Below are 18,180 nucleotides of genomic sequence, written 5' to 3'. Positions count from 1 at the left end.
TAAACCTCTTTCGCGAGCAAAACATGATCAACACCAGAACTCTATGGGTGTTCGATTCATCACAATGTAACTAGATTATTGACTCTAGTGCAAGTGGGAGACTGTTGGAAATATGCCCTAGAGGCAATAATAAAAGGATTATTATTATATTTCCTTGTTCATGATAATTGTCTTTATTCATGCTATAATTGTATTATCCGGAAATCATAATATACGTGTGAATACATAGACCATAATATGTCCCTAGTAAGCCTCTAGTTGACTAGCTCATTGATCAACAGATAGTCATGGTTTCCTGACTATGGACATTAGATGTCGTTGATAACGGGATCACATCATTAGGAGAATGATGTGATGGACAAGACCCAATCCTAAGCATAGCACAAGATCATGTAGTTCGTTTGCTAGAGCTTTTCCAATGTCAAGTATCTTTTCCTTAGACCATGAGATCGTGTAACTCCTGGATACCGTAGGAGTGCTTTGGGTGTACCAAACGTCACAGCGTAACTGGGTGACTATAAAGGTGCACTACAGGTATCTCCTAAAGTGTCTGTTGGGTTGACACGGATCGAGACTGGGATTTTTCACTCCGTATGACGGAGAGGTATCTCTGGGCCCACTCGGTAATGCATCATCATAATGAGCTCAAAGTGACCAAGTGTTTGGTCACGGGATCATGCATTACGGTACGAGTAAAGTGACTTGCCGGTAACGAGATTGAACGAGGTATTGGGATACCGACGATCGAGTCTCGGGCAAGTAACGTACCGATTGACAAAGGGAATTGTATACGGGGTTGATTGAATCCTCGACATCGTGGTTCATCCGATGAGATCATCGAGGAGCATGTGGGAGCCAACATGGGTATCTAGATCCCGCTGTTGGTTATTGACCGGAGAGCCGTCTCGGTCATGTCTGCATGTCTCCCGAACCCGTAGGGTCTACACACTTAAGGTTCGGTGACGCTAGGGTTGTATGAATATAAGTATGCAGCAAACCGAAAGTTGTTCGGAGTCCCGGATGAGATCCCGGACGTCACGAGGAGTTCCGGAATGGTCCGGAGGTAAAGAATTATATATAGGAAGTGCTTTTTCGGCCATCGGGAAAGTTTCGGGGTCACCCGGTATTGTACCGGGACCACCGGAAGGGTCCCGGGGGTCCACTGGGTGGGGCCACCTATCCCGGAGGGCCCCGTGGGCTGAAGTGGGAGGGGAACCAGCCCCTAGTGGGCTGGTGCGCCCCCCCTTGGGCCCCCCCTGCGCCTAGGGTTGGAAACCCTAGGGTGGGGGGCGCACCACTTGCCTTGTGGGATACTCCACCCCCCGGCCGCCGCCCCCTTGGGAGATTCCCATCTCCAGGGCCGGCACCCCCCCTGGGTGCCTATATAAAGGAAGGGGGAGGGAGGGCAGCCGCAACCCTGAGTCTTGGCGCCTCCCTCCCCTTGCTACACCTCTTCCTCCTCCCGCAATTGCTTGGAGAAGCCCTGCCGGAGTACTGCATCTCCACCACCACCACGCCGTCGCGCTGCTGCTAGAGACTTCTTCATCAACCTCTCCTTCCCCCTTGCTGGATCAAGAAGGAGGAGACGTCATCCGCTCCGTACGTGTGTTGAACGCGGAGGTGCTGTCCGTTCAGCACTTGGTCATCGGTGATTTGGATCACGGCGAGTACGACTCCATCATCCCCGTTCTCTTGAACGCTTCCACTTGCGATCTACAAGGGTATGTAGATGCACTCCTATCACTCGTTGCTTAGATGAACTCATAGATGGATCTTGGTGAAACCGTAGGAAATTTTTTATTTTCTGCAACGTTCCCCAACAACGGCATGTATCCCTTCTGCGTCTATTAGAGCCAGTTACAATCCTTCACAAAGCTACTTTTGAATTACTAATTGCTTGACCGGCGCTTCATCACTAAGAACGTCTCACACCCTTGCAAGCCCTCCCGTGACCGCCTCATGATTAAGGACTGGCATGACGTCTGTGCTCGGGTCCATCCCTGCAGCATCGCTAAACCCAAGTGGCTGAGCTCTGGCTCATGGGCTAGTCCCCTTGTACGTCACCTCCCATGGATCTTGGTGCCTTGTTCTCGCATGAGCTAATCGCGGGTGGATGAGTGAGGGCATGCGACCTGGTGCCCCCGTGGCGACGGGAACCGCGTGCCGGTTGTTTCTCTTTAGGATCTTTGCATGAGAAGACTGGGCACGGTGTTTGTGCTCGGGTCCGTCCCTGCAGCATCGAGAAACCCAGTGGCTAAGCTCTGTCTGGCGGGTCGGTCCGGTTCACGTCACCTACTGGGGTCATTGGTGTCCGGCCTTCTCATGCAATAACCTCAGGAGACTCATTTGGCGCAGGCTACCTAACCATCTCATGGGACTAACTCAAGCATCCCCCATCAAGACCAGGCGCAACCCGCCTTGAGGTAGGGCCCCATGAGTCCCGCGCTGGCTCACGAGTGCCCATACACACCTCCTTCAGCCCTGCCGTGCAAGCCACGTGTCAGGGCGGGGTTGTACACGCCCCGAGGGCTCTCCTCAGAGGGAGCCCCCCCCCACGCACCAGTGGAAGCACCATGCTCCGTGCTGGCCGTCGACACTGCCGAGGAGCGGCTATGCCCATGCAAGCGCGGAAGCGGCATGCTCCATGCTGGTCATAAACAACTCAGGGTGGCCTCGGGGCCGCATTAACCTCAGGGAGCCTCCTGGCTTAGTGACTAGCCACACTGCGCTGCTCTCCCTCGGGAAGGTAGCGCGAGGGGGCTGGGCATGGGGGCTACACTCAGGTCACGCCTGGTGTACCCCACCTCGCCAGGCCTCATGGGCCTGGTCTTCGTGCACCCCTCCCAAGCGGGAACTCGACGAGGACAAGGTATGATGGTCTGTTCGTATGTCAAGGGAGACTCCTGAGCATCGCGTCTCAGGAGCCTTGCTGGCCACGTAGCCCCTCACCTCTTGGGCTCGTCCTGGTGATCCGGATGACTCAACAACGGCTGAGGTATGCACGGGGCCGGGCCCTGCCGACGCAGATCGCCAACACCTGGCTCTCATCCTTCTTTTTCAAGTCGTTCTCACGTCAAGGGGGACTCCTGAGCATCGCGTCTTAGGAGCCTAATTGGCCATGTATCCCCTCACCTCTTGGGCTCGCCCTGGTGATCCGGACGACTCAATGACGGCTGAGGTATGCGCGGGGCCGGGCTCTGCCGACGCAGAACACCAAGGCTTGCCCCTACACCTTTTCCTAAGTTGTTCGCACGTCAAGGAGGACGCCTGAGCACCGCATCTCAAGAGCCTAACTGGTCACGGAGCCCCTCACCCCTTGGGCTCGTCCTGGTGATCCGAATGACCCAACGGCGGCTGAGGAACGCGCGGGGCCGGGCTCTGCCGACCCAGAACAACAAAGCAAACAGAAAAGATGAAGGAGCATAATCTAGTTATTACAAGACATATTGTTCCAAGCAAATAGTTTTAAACGCCTCCCTGAGGCATGTTGCATGATATAGGACAGACATGGAAAGGCAGAATCATCGGGCCACCTCTTCAGACTTGGGCATCACCACTGCCCGCCAGCAGAGCCTCAACGCCAGGCGCGTCGCCTGTTCCATCGGCTTCAGTCGGAGGACCGACGACCAAGAACTTGCTCAGCATGGCGTCTACGAAGCTTTTCACGGGGGCAGCAACAGCATCTCGGGAGTCGGGGTCCACCAAAGTAAGCATCCCGGAGATAAAGATGGCTGAAGACGCGCGTCAGGGCCGAGGAAGAAAGTGAGCATGCCTCACTTTCCACCAAGGAGGCAAACCCGTCAGCAGCATCTTCAAGCACCGCCAAGACTTCAGGAAGCAGAGCAGCAGGGCTCTCCCTCGGGGTTGTCACCACCGCCTTCTTCGAGGAATCATCTCCAAACAGCGCCTTCTGGGCCTTCACGCGCTCCATGGCAACCATATTCTTGGCCTCAGTGAGGGCAAATTGGGCTGCCTCCGCCTCCTCCTTCGGCTTTGTCAGGCGGTCGCGCTCTCCAGCCTGCTCTAAGGCCGCCTTCTTCAGCTCGGCATCTCGGTTGGCGATGTCAGCTTCCTGGGCCTTTAGCTTCTCCTCACGCTCATGGAGCTGGCTGGCCTGGGCGGCCTGCCAGTCCTGAAGAGCTTTCAGTTCAGCCTCCACCACGCGGCACCGGTCCTCAGCTTTTGCGGCCTCCTTCTGTGCCAGGTCGCGCTTTGTAGCGGTCTCCCCGAGCACCTTCTGGGATTCTTCCACAGATCCCCTGGCCGCGCGAACAGACGCGTCAGCCTTTAGCCAACCAGAGATCAGCCCCAGGCGCCCCTGCATCGAACGATGATCCGTGCCCTGAAGTTCACCCTGGAGGTGGTCCAGCGCCGCCCTTGCCTCTTCCAGGGTCCCGGAGGAGTCTGGAGCGCCATGACTCAGCCACGCACTGGGCAAGGGAGGAGATGCCCTCGGTGCCAAGGCAGAAGAAACCTCAACCTCAGGAAGGACTGGGGGCTCCAGAGGCTGGTTGACTTCAGCAGCCATGGCAAGGCTGGGTGCCGGAGGGGTCAGGCCTGCTGAGGGCACCGGCACCTTATGAGGACGGGCATCCACGTCCTCCGGAGATGGCATCACCTCTGGGGCCAGAGGAGCAGCGGCGCTTTTCTTCACCAGGGTTAGAGCGGCCACTTCAGCGCCTGCAGCCGCGGCAACCTCTGCGTCCTACTTCTGCTTCTTCGATGGCTGCTGCCTAGCGAGAGGCAAAGACGCTAAGCATCGCTTCAAGAACCAACAAACAAGGCTAAGGGAGAGACTTACTGGCTGGCGAAGGCATAGCTCCTCTTCATGCTCAACAGCGGGTGCAGAGGCGGAGCGGCTGGTGCTGAGCTCTTGGGAGAATGAGAACATGCGGACGGAGCCGCTCGGGACGACATCGGCGAAGGAAGGCTGCTGCTCGGAGGGATCATCTCAGTCCTATTCTTCTTCGTGGCCGCTCGCTTGGGCTGCTTCGAAGAAGATACCCCAGGCCTCGTGGTGACTCCAGAAGGGCGCGACACCTCCACCACCAGGGGCTCATCATCATCATCGTCAGGAAGGTCGCGCAAGAGCTGCCTTTGCTACAGGGCAGAGAATTCTTCCACAACCCCGTCCTCGGTGGCCTCGGAGGATTGGTCGTCGGAGGATAGATGCACCAGAGCAGTTGGCGGTAGGGAAGGCCCCGCCCGCACAAGCCCAAACTCGTCAAAGACAGGCATGGCAGCAATAACCTCCTTGCTGTCATCCCGGCAGTACAGCGGGAGCCAATCTTCTGGAGGTTCGCTTGGGTCCTTCCCCGTCAAGTAGAGCAACACCTTGCTCAGCTCCTCCTCAGGAAGGGCGTCCTGGTGCAGGCTGATTTTGTCGTCATCACCACCAAGCTTCCACAAGGGGCGGGAGTGGTCTTGGAGCGGCGCGATGCGCTGCGTTGGGAACTCCTTGATGAACATGGCCCCCGTCAGCTTCTCACTCTTCAGCTCCTTCTCCATCTTCTTCACCAACCATGTCAGGGAAGGGTCGGTGATCTTTTCAGAACGCCACCACTTCTCGGAGAGGGGGAAGGCGGTCGGCAGCTTCAGCAAGATCTATGAGCATTTGGCATCCATCAGAACCCACCTCTTCACGACATCCTCCACCTTCTTCCCGGCGCGGGAGATTGCGTTACCGCCCCATGCTACGACGAAGCCAATGCACCCAACTGGGTTGTCGCTAGTAATGCGAAGGAAGAAGAAATGGTGGAGCAGGGCGATTGTTGGATATCGGGTTCCGGCAAAACCCTTAAGGTTCAAACTCTGGGGTGCGCGCGAAGATCTTCCTCCTACCGATCCACGTCCCAACGCCTCGCTACGAATCTAAGCTACGCGATGAACAACACAAGGGACACAAGGTTTATGCTGGTTCGGGCCACTGTTGTGTTGTAATACCCTACTCCAGTGTACGGTGTGGTGGATTGCCTCTGGGGCTGATGACGAATAGTACAGAGGAAGAACAGCCTCGCGAGGGGTGTTCTTGTGGTGGTGTGCTTGGGGAGGAATTGCTCCGTCTCTGTAGGTTCTGGGTCAGATCCAGACCCCCCTCTCTACTGTAGTGGCTATCTCTATATATAGAGGCCTTGGTCCTCTTCCCAAATATTGAGCGGGAAGGGAGCCAACAACGGCCATTTTGAAGGGGAACATCTAGTACAAGTTATCCTGACTAAAGTTTGTCTTCGGCTGCCAAAGGCACTCGCGATGACGCCGTCTTGGGCTCCACGGTGACCTCCATCCTGCCGCTCTGCTGGTCTTGGTCTCGTTGCACCGAAATGGTAACCTTTGCCTGATGCCTCGGTACTCCGTGCATGTGCTTGCCCCCTTTGCACCAAAGAGGAAACAAGGACACTGCACAGGCCGGCGCCCGCCTGGCGCCCGCCTGTTCTCGATCGTCATGGCTTGCGTCATGGGCACCTCGCGAGGTACCCCTGCCTTGATCTTTCCGCCTCCTCGCAAGCCTGCCTGGTGAGGCCGTCCCTGAGGAAGCCTTGAGTCGTCCGCCCCGCGAGGGTCTTGAGCTTGAGTTGATGAAGATGGGCTGTACTGGGCTACTCCTTGAGCCACGCCACAGGCCGCAGGCAGGCAAGTCTGGGGACCCCCGTTCCCAGAATGCCGATAGTAGCCCCCGGGCCCAAGGCGCGCTCGGACTTGGCTTAGCAGCGAAGAGAAAGGGCAAGTGCGGAGCGCCGTGGGCTCCAACAGCTTGCGGCCTTGGTCGCCGCATGGCGGTTGATTGGACGTGGGCGTCTCCGCTTCCCCATGCTGGCTCGACAACTGCCCGATTTGACGAGTCCCTGCTGCATGCAAAAAGAGTCATGATTACCTGCAATCGGGGAGGCCGACGGTTGGCCTCCCTTGGGCTATAAATGTAGGAGGGTGCAGGCCTCCGCTACACATCTCCCTTCCCCCGCTTGCTTCTTCTTCCTTCCTGCTCCAGTCACCCGCCGTGCTCATGGCGCCGACGAAGAGGTTCTCGGCCGCGGAGAAGGGGAAAACTCGCCGGGAAGGGCCTGGCTCCCCTCCACCCGAGCGCAGCCGAGGTCGCCCCCGTAAACACCCCGCGACTCCTGCGATGGCCCCTCGTGGTTGCGGCGGTGGTCTCTCGCGTGGTGACGGCCGCCCGATGGGTGAGGGAAGGTGCGTCGTGGCCGTGCGGCCTGCCAGGCCGCGCTTCCACTCGGCCGAGGTGCTGCCGGAGTTTGTCCTGTGGTCAGCGGACCCGACCGGTAGCTGGCTCCAGCTTCCCCGCTTCTTCGCCGGCGAACTCCCGGCTGGCGCTCCTGGCGTCCTCTGGCTCCAAGTGGACGGCTGCTGCAGTAGGCTTCCTAGGTCTTGGTGGAGATCTCCATCACCTGGAACGTGGCCTTGGGCCGCGGCTGGCTGACATTTGCCCGCGCACGCGGCCTGGGCTAGCAGTGCACCCTGCACTTCAAGCTTGATGGTGACGTGACCCTTCACGTGAGGGTGTTTGGAGAAGACGGCCGCTGTGTCGGGTGCTGCCCTGAAGACGATGATGGTGACCAAGTGCTGGGACTTGGCGACGACCGCCACGAAGACGAAGGCGAGCCTGCTGCCGGCGGTGCTCGCAGCTCGACAAGCTTCAGCGCCCCCCCTTCTGGGGATAGCTCCTCCAGCGGTGGCCGCGAGAAACCACCACGCCGCTGTGCTCGCTTCAAGGGTGGTAGAGGGTCATCCCGCCGTCGTGCCTCGGTGAAGCATGAGGAGTCTGATTGAGCTCAAGAGGGCAGTGTGAATCCCCCTTCACGAGCCGACGCCGGGCATGCCACGTTTATTTTGTTTTCCTCCTTTTCCTGCATAGAGAGAGAAGTATGGAGCCCTGTGGGGGCGTGCTGGACTATTGCCTTTAATTATTATGCTATTTCTATTGTTCCCATGCCGTGTTGTGGTGTTGCGGCTGCGTGCTTGTGCGTAGGAACAACTTACGTCGGGGGGCTCGCTGCAGTTTTCGCCTCGCGAGGCACCTGTCTAAGGCCTCGTTGGGCGTCTTGAGGCCTCCAAAAATTAGCCGAGAGGATAGCTTTCGAACCTTTGTCACGAGGGTGACTGGCTCAGGTCCTGTGTTCACGTCGCGATGCCCGTGGGGCATGGACCGGGAGGGGTGCTCCTGCTGCGATCTTGAGTGGGGAAGCCTCACGAAATCAGGTAAGAAGGTGCTCACAAGGGCGCCCGTGCAACCCCCTCATGAGGCTTGCGAAAGAGAGGTTGAGTCAGGCAAAAAGCAGAGACAAAGAATCATGGGCAGTGGATAGCAAACAACACTAGAAGCAACTCCAATAAAGTTTCAAACAAGGGAAAACAAGCCAACTGCAGAAAGCAAATGAAAAGCCGCGTCCAACACCTAGTCTAGTCTTCGACATCTTCTCACCAGCGCGGAGCTAAGTGCTGCCACTGGGCATGGGCGGGAGCCCTCGAGGCCCAAGGGCGGCACTCCGGAGACTCCGGGGCGTGTACAACCCCAACTCATTATTACGTGAGAGTGTCACGGGCGACGAGCTTCACAGGCATTGGCCTTCTTCACAAGCACCGGGCCTTTTCTTGGGGCGACGAGCTTCACAGGCACTAGGCTTTCATTGCGGGCACTGGGCCCTTCTTCACAGGCGCCGGGCCTTCTTTACAGGCACTGGGCCTTACTTCAATGGTAGAATCTCCGGAGGTGCTGAATGTTCCACGCGTTCGGGATGGGCACCCCCTCCTGGGTCTCCAAGCGTGCGACGCCAGGTCTGGAAACATGAACAACCTTGAACAGGCCCTCCCACATGGGCGAGAGCTTTTGCAGCCCTTCCCCGGAGAGCAGGTCACCTACCTCAAGAGTCCTGAGGCAGATGTTGCGGAAGTGGTACCGCCGCAGCGTCTGCATGTATCTTGCCGCTCGAAGCGCGGTCTCTCGACGGTGTTCCTCCCCCAGCACGTGATCCATCCCCCACATGGCATCCTGCTATGCTTCGTCAAAAGCCAGGACCTGCGCGGAGCGATGCCTGACCTCGTGAGGGAGGACCGCCTCTACCCCATAGACGAGGAAGAACGGGGTTTCGCCGATTGACTTGGTGGTGGTGGTGCGGATGGACCATAGCATGGGGTGAAGCGCCTCATTATCAAGGGTGACTCAGGACCTTTGCGTTGGTGCATTCAGCCTGGCCGTTGCTCCAGGGGTGTGCCATCGAAGCGTAGCATATCTGCGTTCCAAGGTTAGCACAATATGTTTTGAAGATATTGCTGGTGAACTACGAACCGTTGTCGGTGATGATGCGATTAGGCACCTCGAATCGGCTCACGAGGCCCTTGATGAACTTGACTGCGGAGCCGGCTGGGATGGTGCGGACAGCTTCCACCTCTGCCCACTTGGTGAACTTGTCGATGGCGACGTAGAGGTAGTGATAGCCCCTGGCACCCGAGGAAACGGGCCCAAAATGTCCAGCCCCCAAACCGCAAACGGCCACGAGAGTGGAATGGTCTGCAGGTCCTGAGCTGGCTGATGAATCTGCTTGGCATGGAATTGACAGGCTTCACAAGCTTTCACCAACTCGATTGCGTCGTTGAGTGCTGTAGGCCAATAAAACCCGCTGCAGAACGCCTTGCCGACGAGGGTCCGTGATGACGAGTGGTGTCCACAGTCTCCACCATGAATGTTTGCCAACAACTCCTTCCCCTATTCCCTGGAGATGCAGCGCAGGGAAACACCGTTGGGCTGCTTCCGGTAGAGCTCTCTGTCTTGGATGCAGTAGGTTGAGGCCTGCCGGTCCATGCATTCCGCGTCCTCTTATCTCTCTGGTAGAGTCCCTTGCATCAGGTAATCCTTGAGGTCCGTAGTCCAGCATCCTTCCTGAGGCTCCAGCGCCAGGATCAAGCGTGCTCCTGAGGTCGGGCCACAAGCCGGAGCTCCTGAGGTAGGCGGTTGAAGGAGTTCCTCCCGAGGTTGCACTGTGCTTGATAGTGATGGTGCTGCTGAGGGCTTGAAGAGTCGTTCCTCGAAAACACTAGGCTCCTGAGGCAGCCACCTTGATGCCCTCTTGAAGATGTCATCGGCCTCCTGATTGGTGCCATGAGGCAGATGCTGCAGCTCTAGCCCCAGAAACTGCTTTTCCATCTTGCGCAGTTCTGCAAGATATGCCTCCATGTGCTCGTCCTTGGGCTCGTATACTTTGTTGGAGAAGTTGACGAGGAGGTGTGAGTCACCCTTGATGATGAGGCGCTTCACCCCCAGCGCGGCTGCGGCCTTTAAGCCTGCTATGAGGCCCTCGTATTCTGCTATGTTGTTGGAAACCTTTTCGCCCCGCTGGAAATAGAGATGTGTGGCGTAATAGAGCTTGTCCTGAGTGGGGGATATAAGCACTGCGCCGCCCCCTGCGCCATGTCGCGAGAATGCTCCATCGAAGTGCATAACCCAGCCGCCTAGTGCCTCGCTTCCCGGGGAAAGCGACCGATCTTATCCTGCTTCTAGCTCTGGCGCCTCCGTCCATTCTGCCACAAAAGGTGCAAGCACGGCTCCTTTGACGACTCTGGTCGTGCTGAATTCTAACTGAAACACTTGTAGCTCGATGTTCCATTCAGCGACCCTACCAGCGGAGTTGGGACTCCTGAGCACCCTCTCCAACGGGTAGGCTAAGACAACCTTGATGGGGTCACCTTGGAAGTAGTGCTGCAGCTTTCGTGAGGCCACTAACAATGCCAGCAAGAGCTTTTGGGGCATGGGGTATCGTGCCCTTGCATCCCGCATCACCGTGCTGACGAAATACACGGGATGCTCGACGAGGGTGGGCGTGTTGACGGGGCCCGCACCCTCTGGAGAGTCGAGCGCCTCCTGAGGTGTTTGAGCCCCCGGCTCTAGACTGCTTGGTGAGGTCCCCTCAGCCCCGGAGAAGTCTTCCTGTTGAGGCTGGTCCCCATCTGCCGAGGTCGTGGCCCTCACGAGGCCTTCATGGCCCCGAGCTGCCGCGGTCGGGGTTGTCGCTGATGCGGCCTTCACCCGGTGCTCCTCCCGAACTGCCACCAGAGCTGCGCTGGCGGAGTAGGGTGTCGCGGCGAGGTAGAGCACCAAGGGCTCCTGAGGGCATGGAGCTACCATCACCGGAGGGCTGGTCAGGTACTTCTTGAGATCTTGGAACGCTTCGTCAGCCTCTTGAGTCCATTCGAACAGACCCTTCTTCTTCATCAGCTTGAAGAAGGGCAGGGCTCGTTCCCCCAGCTTGGAGATGAAGTGTCCTAATGCGGTTACTCGCCCGGTGAGCTTCTGCATTTCCCTGAGTGTTTGCGGCGGACTCATGTCTTCAATTGCCTTGACCTTCTCTAGGTTAGCCTCGATACCTCTGTGGGACACGAGGAAGCCCAGAAGCTTGCCAGAAGGAACACCGAACACACACTTCTCCGGGTTGAGCCACAGGTCCACTTCATGAAGGCTCGCGAAGGTTTCTTCCAGGTCCTGTATTAGGGTCTTGGCCTCCCAAGACTTCACCATGATGTCGTCGACATAGGCCTCGGCGTTTCTCCTGAGCTGCCGGCCCAAGGAGATATGCATCAGTCACTAAAAGGTTGCATCTGCGTTGCGCAATCCGAACGACATGCAGGTCTAGCAGTACACCCTGCACAGGGTCAGGAAAGCTGTTTTCTCCAGATCTTCTACCGCCATCTTGATTTGGTGATAGCCCGAGAAGGCATCCAGGAAGCACAATAGGTCGCACTCAGCGGTGGAGTCGATGATTTGGTCGATGCGGGGGAGCGGGAACGGATCTTGAGGGCAGGCCTTGTTGAGGTTGGTGAAGTCGACGCACATGCGCTCCTTTCCTCCCTTCTTCGACACAACAACAGGGTTTGCCATCCATTCCGGATAGCGAACCTCGCAAATGACTCCCGCAACTTCTAGTTTGCTGGTTTCTTGGACGATGAAGGCCTGCTTCTCGGTGGACTGCCGCCTTGCTTTCTTCTTCACGGGGCGAAGATTGGGGCACACATTCAGGTGGTGCTCGATCACCTGCCTTGGGAACCCTGCAAGCTGCTTGGGTTCCCACGAGAACACCTCCTTGTTCACGCGCAAGAATTTTACCAGGGCCTCCTCTTGCTCAAGGTCAAGATTGGCGCCTATGGTGAAGGTGGCGCCGGAGGATCCATCCTCATCGACTGGTACGTGCTTAGCCTCCGCCTTGTCTTGGGTGAACAGCTGCTTCTTCTTGGTTGGCGCAGCCCCCTTGGCCTTGAGAGTGTCGGCGCTGGTGGGCTGTGCCACTGCGGTCACCTTGAAGGCGAGCTTGAGCGCCTGCAAAGCATCCTTTGTATCTCCAGCTATGGTGAGGACGCCGCTGCTCCCGGGCATCTTCATGAGGTTGTAGGCCGGGTGAGTCGCCACCATGAACTGGGCCAAGGCTGGGTAGCCGAGGATGGCGTTGTACTGGAGACTAATGAGGGCGATGTCGAAGTCGACCAGCTCCGTGCGGAAGTTGTCGTGGGTGCCAAAGGTCACCAGGAGGTGGATCTACCCCAGGGAGCCGGTGGAACTGCCTCCGACGCCCGAGAAGGACTTGCTGGGTTGGAGTCGCTCCAGGGGCACGTGGAGGAGGCTGAAGGCCTCCACCTAGAGCACATTGAGGCCGGCACTGCCATCGATGAGGGTCCTGGTGATGGCCACCTGGCAGATGGTGGGAGTGCATAGCATCAGGAGCGCACCCAAGCAGGCGGTTTTGACGGGTTGATCGTCCAAGCTGAAGCTCAGGTCGGCCTTGGGTGCCATCCAACCCGGAGGGGATTCGTGGTGCGTGAGGGCGCCGATCTGGCGGACGAACAGCTTGACGTGGCGGCTCGAGGGTGGTGCTTGCGAGCCACCCAGGAGAGTTGCAACGATCGGGGGCGCCGGCGTAGCATAATGGGCGAGGAAGAGGTTGTGTAGCTCCTCCCAGGAGGCTACCGAAGCTGTTGGCAGGTGGAGCAGCCAGATGCGCGGGACGCCGGAGAGGGCCATGGGAAGCTAGTTAGCCATGACCCTGTCATCACCCCCGGCCTTGGGGACGGCCTCCTCATACGCGAGCAGGAAAGCTAGCGGATCCGTCGCGTCGTTGTAGCGCGGCGGTATCTCTGGCTTGAACTTGTTCGACCACTGCACCTATCGCAAGGTAGGGGCCAAGGCTCGGAGCCCCCTGGCCCTAGTGCCGGCGTCGGCAGCCGGAGCGGGCAGTGCATTGTCCGCCATGAGGGCGAAGCGCGTTGTTGATGGAGAGCGGGTCGATGGAAGGGAAATCTCCGGCGCACCCCTACCTGGCGCGCCAAATGTCAGATATCGGGTTCCGGCAAAACCCTTAAGGTTCGAACTCTGGGGTGCGCACGAAGATCTTCCTCCTACCGATCCACGTCCCAACTCCTTTCTACGAATCTAAGCTACACGATGAACATCACAAGGGACACAAGGTTTATACTGGTTCAGGCCACCGTTGTGGTGTAATACCCTACTCCAGTGTGTGGTGTGGTAGATTTCCTCTGGGGTTGATGATCAATAGTACAAAGGAAGAACAACATTGCGAGGGGTGTTCTTGTGGTGGTGTGCTTGGGGAGGAATTGCTCCGTCTCTGTAGGCTCTGGGTCAGATCCAAATCCCCCTCTCTACTGTGGTGGCTATCTCTATATATAGAGGCCCTGGTCCTCTTCCCAAATATTGAGCAGGAAGGGAGCCAACAACGGCCATTTTAAGGAGAACATCTAGTACAAGTTATCTCGACTAAAGTTGGTCTTCGGCTGCCAAAGGCACTGGCGATGACGCCGTCTTGGGCTCCACGGTGACCTCCGTCCTGCCGCTCTGCTGGTCATGGTCTCGTTGCACCGAAATGATAACCTTTTCTTGATGCCTCGGTACTCCGCGCCTGCGCTTGCCCGCTTTGCACCAAAGAGGAAACAAGGACGTTGCGCAGGCCGGCGCCTGCCTGGCGCCGGCCTGGTCTCGATCGTCATGGCTTGCGGCATGAGCTTCAGTTGATGAAGATGGGCCACTCCTTGAGCCATGCCGCTGGCAGGCAAGTTTGGGGACCCCCGTTCCCAGAACACCGACAACGACGGAGGGCATCACCCCCACGAGCGCTTCAGAATAGAAGGCAAAAATGGACAGGAGGAGGATGGAGTTGGCATGGATGTGGAGCGCGTGAAGGCCATAGTTGTGAAGGACGACGAAGAAGAAGCGGGAGAATGGAGGTACCAGCCCTGAGTAGATGCTGTGCATGAAGAAGGGGAAAAAGGTGCTGCCCGTGGGCTCCGATGCAGCAGTGGCTACCCGAAGCGTTGTGTCCTTCCACTCGTTGTCGTTGCTTGCCGTCAGGAGGAGCGCGCTCTTGTGCTTCTCCACGGCCACGCAGGGCGCTAGCAGCCCCGTCTCGTACCAGGCGGGGCCGGGAGCAGAGGATTTGGGGGAATTGGTAGATCTGGTGAGTTCTTCCACCGTGGGGAGAAAGGGATCTGGAGCAAGACGAGGAAGGAGCAATGAAAGCCTGGCGGCAGGCGGCACCCCTTTTGTAAGGCGGAAACAGTTGCCGAGGCAGCATGGGGAAGCGGAATCGCCCATGTCCCATCAATCACCACGTGTCATCAAGGCCGCAGGTGGTTGGGAGTTGCGGCGCTCCGCACTTGCCCTTTGGCTTCGCCTGGAAGCCAAGTCCGAGCGCACCTTGGGCCCGGGGGCTACTGTCGACGTCCTGGATTCAGGGGCATCCATCCCTGCCTGCCTACGGCCCATCGCGTGGCTTCATCGACAGCCTGATACGGCCCAGCTTCAACATCAACAACATAAGACCCTTGCGAGGGGCCAAGCCTCGCGAGGCGGACGCCATCAAGAGCCCCGAAGGAATCGATCTCCTCAGGCTAGCTCCTGAGGGGCGGAGAGTTCTATGCAATGCTACCTCACGAGGCTCAGCTGACGTGAGCCATGACCACCAAGGCCAGGCGGGCGCCAGGTGGGCGCCAGGCGGATGCAGAGCGCATGTTTCCTCTTTGGTGCAAGGGAGGCAAACCGCAGGCGCGGAGTCCCGAGGAATCAGCCAAAGGTTTCCATTTCAGTGCAACAAGACCAAGACCGCCAGGACGGCAGTACGGAGGTCATCGACGAGCCCACCGCAGTGTCACGACCTGAGGCTTTTCGCAGGTGAAGACTACTTTTGTCAGGATAGACTGTACTACTTGTCCCCTTTCAAATCCGGTCGTTGTGGGATCCCTTCCCGCTCATATTTGGGAAGAGGACCAAGGCCACTATAAATAGGACTAGCCACCACCATAGGAAGCAAAGGAAAATCAGAACAAGTAGAGCTAGCATACACCACACTAGCTCAAGAACACCTCACCTCCTGAGGCTTGTTCATCCACTGTACTAGTTCATCCTCAGCCCTTCGAGGCAATCCACCACACCACACTGGATTGGGGTATTACACCACAACGGTGGCCCAAACCAGTATAAACTGATGTGTCCTTTTGTCCCTTTGAGCTCGACACGCTAGGCTTAGGAGGATCGTCAGTAGGTAGGCTGGGTAGGTTGAGATCTCCGCACGCACCCCAGATTTCAAACCTCTCAAGGGTTTGCGGATCCCACATTCCGACAGCAATAGTGCAGTGGGGGTAGCGGGTGGTGGTGGTGGTAGACACGCGAGCACTTCATAGAACTTGGCCTCCAACTTGGTGGCAATCGTCTTCTCAATGCCATCTATCCTCTCGATCGCTTATACAAAGCTGTCCAGCATGTTTTGCACCTGTTCAACCATTATTTGCTGAATTTTATCATGTAGGTCCTTTGTCATATTCTCCCAGTCCAGCTCGTTCACTTGTGATCTTGCCATGGTTAGTAGAAATAGGAACACACAAGAATATGTCATACATACTACTAATAGGATGCGGTGTGGTGGAAATTCACAAATCCGTCAAGCTAATCACAAATTCTTACCAGTTCTTACCAAGCAGCAGGTGGTGATAGGCAATCGGTGTAGTCAAACTCTCAAATCTTGGATAGAGCGATTGCCAGGTGGTGTCAAACACATGACGTAGATGTATGTGGAGATGGGAAGGCTTATAATATGGTAGCAAAAAGGGTCAACAATAATCAAGTCAGAGATGCAAAGCTGAATAAAGGCTCAACAACGGACTGTGCTGGTCCAAGGCTAAACCGTACTGGAGACGTGAGCCAGAACACTAACAAAATCATGGCGCATCACATAAACAAGGTATAAGCACACTGTGAATCTCTTTTTTCCCACCTTTTCCTCTTTTTTGCTCAACAACAAAAAATTTCTGGAAGAGTTTACAAATGGTCTGAAAACTGCTTAGCCAGAATTTTGCAGACTTGATTTTTTAAACTGGAACTATTTTTCTTCTGTGAGCGACACCAAAGTCGGGGAGTCCAACATGACCATGACACGTATTATGGCATGATATGGAATCAAGAATAGGTAGGCGGATAAGAGATGTTATCTAGTGGAACTTGGACTGGCGACGGATATATGTAGCGGCGGTGGAACATGGACCGGTGGCAATTATGTGTTGGAGGTGGACTCGGACTGGTGTGATGGTGATGTGATGGATGTATATGACTCAGATTGGCGGTGGATAGGTGATGGATGTATATGACTCGAGTTGGCGGCAGAAATGCGGTGGTTGTATATGGACTCGGATTGGTAGTGGATATGCGGAGGTTGTATGTGGACTCGGATTGGCAGCGGATATGCGGCAATGAAGATGGTGTGACGACAGCGTGAAAACCTGTGACTAGAAGTTGAAACTCTAGGATTATAGATGCTAAGACCAGCAACTCGACACAATGATGCAACTGCAAATTCAACAAAGCAAAACACTAAAAATATTATGCAAAGGCTCAAACTGGTTCGAATATGATGAACTAATGATAACCCACAAGTATAGGGGATCATTTGTAGCCTTTTTTTATAAGTAAGAGTGTCGAACCCAATGAGGATCTAAAGGTAGAATTTATATTCTCTTCAAGTTCCATCGACCACCGATACAACTCTACGCACACTAACATTTGCTTTACCTAGAACAAGTATGAAATTAGAAGTACTTTATAGGTGTATTGGGATAAGTTTGCAAGATAATAAAGAACATGAAAATAAAAGTTATGTGCTACTTTAAACAAATAACAATTAAGTTAGTATAGTGAGTGTGGAAAAGTGGTGGTAGGATTTGCGAAATTATCCTAGGCAATTGATAACTAGATCGATAATCATTATTGCAATTTTCTATGAGGTAGAGGCATGAGCTAACATACTTTCCATACTTGCATCATATGCACTTATGATTGAAACTCTAGCAAGCATCCACAACTACTAAAGATCATTAAGGTAAAACCCAACCATAGCATTAAGTGTCAAGTTCTGTTTACTCCCATACGCAACAAACCCCTTACTCGGGTTTAAGCTTATGTCATTCTCGCAACCCACTATAAGCAAATAATGAACGAATTGCAACACCCTATAGTGGGAATCCCCCACGTGTGGGCGACACATAAGGCACCATAAGACAACATCAAAATAAAACATGCAAGTCAAACCAATCAAGATCATCAATCAACCCATAGGACAAGAGGAATATACTCAAACATCATAGGATGGCTACACATAATTGGATAATAATATATAGCATAAAGCACCATGTTCAAGTAGGGGGTACAGCAGGTTGCGACAAAGTGGGCCGCTGATAATAGAATAGGGAAGGTGATGGAGGTGATGAGGAAGACAACGAAGTTTTTTGAGTAGATTGTTGCCACGGTGGTTCACCTGGCGGGCGCTCCAGCGCCAGTGGGAGAGAGTCCCCTCCTTCTTCCTTGGACTCCCTCTAGATGGGAGGACGGTTTCCACTCTGGTCTTTGGCCTCCCCCCTAGATGGGAGGAGGGTTTCCGCTCTGTCCCTTGGCCTCCATGACTCCCGGAGGTCAGGAGCTCTCTGAGACTGGATCTCTCTCTGTTTCTCTTCTATTTCGCGTTCCTGTTTTCTGGCCCTTCTCCTTTTCTTATATTCCCACAGATCGATAACCACGATTGGGCTGAAATTTTAACATGATTTTTATCCGGATATTAGCTTCCTTGCGGCCGAAGGACACCTCCAACTGACTTACATGGTGGCCACAAGCCTGCCCGACGCGCCCTAGGT

This window comes from Triticum aestivum, chromosome 7B, assembly GCF_018294505.1.
Source record: "Triticum aestivum cultivar Chinese Spring chromosome 7B, IWGSC CS RefSeq v2.1, whole genome shotgun sequence".
Taxonomy (NCBI): Eukaryota; Viridiplantae; Streptophyta; class Magnoliopsida; order Poales; family Poaceae; genus Triticum; species Triticum aestivum.
Note: the sequence above shows the minus strand (reverse complement) of the source record.